This window comes from Erinaceus europaeus, chromosome 14, assembly GCF_950295315.1.
Source record: "Erinaceus europaeus chromosome 14, mEriEur2.1, whole genome shotgun sequence".
NCBI classification, from domain to species: Eukaryota; Metazoa; Chordata; class Mammalia; order Eulipotyphla; family Erinaceidae; genus Erinaceus; species Erinaceus europaeus.
The window spans coordinates 7366042-7370485 of record NC_080175.1 but is presented as its reverse complement, the minus strand read 5'-3'; the positions used below and the strand labels follow the sequence as shown (position 1 = coordinate 7370485).

General features: G+C 40.5%; 1 pseudogene; it reads right to left on the bottom strand.

The window, feature by feature from the left end:
- Window positions 1-2056: 2056 nt before the first annotated feature.
- LOC103110535 (small ribosomal subunit protein eS8-like) lies at window positions 2057-4146 on the bottom strand (annotated as a pseudogene).
- Between the last annotated feature and the right edge of the window lie 298 nt (window positions 4147-4444).

Sequence of the window (4444 nt, the reverse complement as noted above, 5' to 3'; positions counted from 1 at the left end):
ATGAAACGAAACCAAGTAGAAGAAAAGAGACATATAGGTATGGAGTGTACCTTTCCCAAATGACTTTCCAGCACTGGTCACCCTCTTCAGGTTTCCAAAAGATAATAGTATAACTTTACTAAAAATGGTCCATGTTCAACCATTAGAATACACAAGAATTTATTCAAAGAATTAAAGGCAAACACAATGTTCTAAAGAGTATCTTTAATTTAAATGAATATATCTTTCATCTGAATTACATGAAGGAAGATTAGCTAGTACTGCACCTCTCTGTTAAACAGATCAATAAAGAAGTAATCAAATAATAGATTAAGTATCTAGAGATAGTTGGTAGACGATAGATTTATAGATGATGGATAGATTGAAAGATAGATAGATGAAAAAGATAGAAGGTTTATGAATAGATAGATGTTAGATATATATGACATATCAGTGGGTCAATCACTAGGAGGTTGTGCAGTGCATAGACTGTCAGATGATCAGAGAGATAGAGAGAGAGAGAGAGGAGACGAGACAGATTTCAGAAACAAAGGACTTCTCTCAGTTTCTAAAGAGATTATCTTTAAGAATTGAATAAAATATTGGTCCAAGATTAGATGGGTTTTTTTCTTTTAAAATGTTTTGTATACTGTATCAACATTGCAGTATAATATTATATAAATTTCAGCACACATATCATTATTGAGACTAGATTTCTGTATTAAATAAAGTGAAATTTCTGGGGGGAATTAAACCAACTAAATCTCAGAGTACACGTTGATTGCCTTGCTGCCCAAGATAGCACAAACACAAAATCCAGCAGAGACTTTCCACAAAGCAGAAGCTCAGACCCTCTATCTGCTACTGGCCTTACCTAGTCCCAACCTGTATTATCTCCTCCTATGCCTGGATGGTTAGCTCTGCTGAGTAGGGAGACAGGTTTTGTTTCCCATCAGAACGTCTTCCCTTCCCATCCATGTGTCTGTGTTCTTCAGTTTTCTCTTAGCATTCCTTCTTGTCAGATTCTGTGAACAACTTTGGTGGTGCTCATCTTAGATTAGCACTGAACAGTAAAGATTACATATCTTTTTTTTTTTTTTTTGTAATAACAAATCTTCCTACCTAAAAGCTATCATTCAGATGTTCTGTAGTTTTCAACGAAGATCTTTTTTGCTGTTGTAGTAGTTAAAAATCTGTTTTCACTGCAGAGGTCTGCTGCAAGCATGGAGCTTAGGGTTTTTCCAATTATATTTTCTAATTAATAGTTCCTGGCTGGTGAGAATAGCATTGATTTTCTCGATGCTCTGTCCAGCAACCAAATAGAATATATTTGCTCTAGCAGCTTCTCTGCAGACCTGATTCAATTTTTTTGGGTGGCAAAACAAAATTTGTCTACAAATAATAATTATAAGAAGCCTTTATAATACACAGGGAGTCGGACGGTAGTGCAATGGGTTAAGCGCAGGTGGTGCAAAGACCAAGAACCAGGGTAAGCATCCTGGTTTGCACCCCCGGCTTCCCACCTGCAGGGGGTTCCCTTCACAAGCGGTGAAGCAGATCTGCGGTGTCTATCTTTCTCTCCTCTTTGTCTTCCCCTCCTCTCTCCATTTCTCTCTGTCCTATCCAACAATGACTACAACAATAAAACAACAAGGGCAACAAAAAAGTGAGTAAATGAATAAATATTTAAAAATTAAAAAAAATAATAATACACATGCACTTCCTTTTCTTTTTGGGTTTAATGTCACTTACTTAAAACCTTTTATGCAGTGGTCCAGGAGGTGGCAGAGTGGGAAAACTGTTGGAATCTCAAGCATGAGGTCCTGAGTTCAATCCCCGGCACCACACATACCGGAATGATGTCTGGTTCTTTCTCTTTCTCCTCCTATAACTCTCATTAATAAATAAATAAAATATATTTTTAAAAAAACCTTTTATGCAATGATGCCTAGAAGTGGTGGTTGAAGCAATGCAGGTTTCATTCTGGATTTCAAAGGAAACAGGTGGAATCTTCCATTCTTTAGTATGATGCTTTCATACACTTTGGCACATATACACACATATATATTCTATATTTTTAAAGAACAATGAAGACCTTTATTACATGAGCCAAAGACGATTTATTTGAAGCGATGCAAGCAAGAAGTTTGCCCTGCAGGAACTGCTCTTCAGGAAGACTGCTGATGTTGGCATTCTTTTTCCTTTCATCGTATTTCTTCTGAATCTTCTTTGACCTCTTTTTGTTTAGGATCTCTTCCTCCTCAGGAGTCAGTTTGGAGCTCTTCTTGTGACCCAGGGGCAAGCATAATGAACAATGAACTCGTACCACTGCCGGTATGGTGTGCTGTCAATAAGCACAAAGCAGTTCTTCACCAGGGTCTTGGTTCGGACCAGCTCATTATTGGATGCATTGTAGACAACATCAATGATCCTTGTTTTTTTTGTGTGCAACACTCGGAGCCCCAGGAGAAGTTCCCCACGTCCAACCTCAAGGCTCGGTACTTCCGATTGCCTCCCCGGACATAAACTGTGTGTATGCGGCGAGGGCCAATCTTCCTGTTGGCAGCTGGGCGCCCCAACTCATACTTTCCGTTTCTTGTGGTAGGGCTTCCTCTTGCCACCAGTCTTGTGGCGCTTGTGCCAGTTGTCCCGAGAGAGATAGCCATTGCTCGGTGCTGGCTGGAAAGAGGATACTTATATTTGTATTAGTGATTTAGTAATGATTAACTAGAGTGTAAGATAACAGGGGTACATATCTACACAGTTCCTACCACCAGATAACTTTGTTGGGACACAGATCCCCTCCATTGGAAACTTCCCTGTTCTATTTTTTTATTATTATTATTTTTCTAAAAAGGAAACATTGACAAAACCGTAGGCTAAGAGGCGTACAACTCCACACAATTCCCACCACTAGATCTTCGTATCCCATCCTCTCTCCTGATAGCTTTCCTATTCTTTAACCCTCTGGGAGTATGGACCCAAAGTCACTGCGGGATGCAGAAGGTGGAAAGTCTGGCTTCTGTAATTGCTTCCCCACTGAACATGGGCACTGATTGGTCGATCCATACTCCCAGCCTGCCTCTCTCTTTTCCTAGTAGAGTGGGGCTCTGGGGAAGCAGAGCTCCAGGACACATTGGTGGGGTTGTCTGTCCAGGGAGAAACTTCCTTATTCTTTACTCCTCTGGGAGTATGGACCAAAAAAAAAAAAAAAAAAAAAAAAATTTTTTTTTTTTTAGTTTTATTTGTGATTTAATGTTGATTTACAACATTACATGTCAACAGGGTTATACTGTCACACTGTCCCCACCACCAGAGTTCTAAATCCTCAATCTCCCCACCGCAAGCACCACAGTTCTAAGATTGCAGACATGGGCCAATCATTATTCCACATCTGTACATAATCACCCCCTTTTCTTCCAAGTCCAGGCCTCTCTTCCCCTCCAAGCCACACGTGACCCCGTCACTACTTCTAAATGTCCTTTCCCTTTTTCTTCTCTCTCTAGGTGTTGATGGAACTGGAGTGCCAAGCCCAAGCCCTCTTATCCTCTTCCTGCTATCACTTCTTCCCTACTAGGAGTCTGGATCAAGATTGTTTTGGGGGTGCAGAAGATAGGAGTTCTGGCTTCTGTAATCGCTTCTCCACAGGACGTGGGTGTTGGCAGGTCGATCTCAGGCTTGATGTCTTTGGATACAGTCCAGTAAAACGTGGTGTGGTGACGCGGGTTGCACTGATGTAGATGAGGTCATAAATGTTAAAGAGCGAAATCAAACCACCATCCACTGCAAGGAAGCAAAAGATGTTTATTCACGAATTGCAATCCGGGCCGAGATGGTGACTGGTGTTAGTCTACCAAGCTCGACCCTGAACAAAGCTCAAACCATACAATTTATAGGAATTCAGACTACACTCAGGGAGGGGGAACACATCACCTTACCAGCCTATATCCAATCATTTCAAACTTAGCAAAAGCCTGATCTATTCAGAGCAAAGCATGGGCTAGTTTTAGACATCACACCAGACCAATAGGTCCCAGCCAAAGTGGGGGTCACCACATTTTTTTGTTCTTTATTGGGACCACCGACCATCTGTTTGCAATCTATCAGGTCATCATTTGTCAGGCCATTTTTACCTGTCTGGTCACAGTATTCTGTTGCAGAGGTCATGATGAGTCCTGCTCGCTGCAGGGTCTGTCAAAATAATTGATGGCCTCTTAGGTTCTGTCGTGGGGAAAAGGGCAAGGAATTTTCCACCTCACTGGGCAGGAGGGCAAAAAGCAACTATATTTAAACTATTCTTAAAACTCAAACTCAAAAAGCAACTATACTTATAACTATTCTAGAGTTACTGCCTCTCACAATAAATACTTATATTTTAAATACATGGAGTTTGAAATATATATATATATATCCTTTGTATCACAGATATATATATATTACCCACCTGGCAAAGCAGATAACCTCC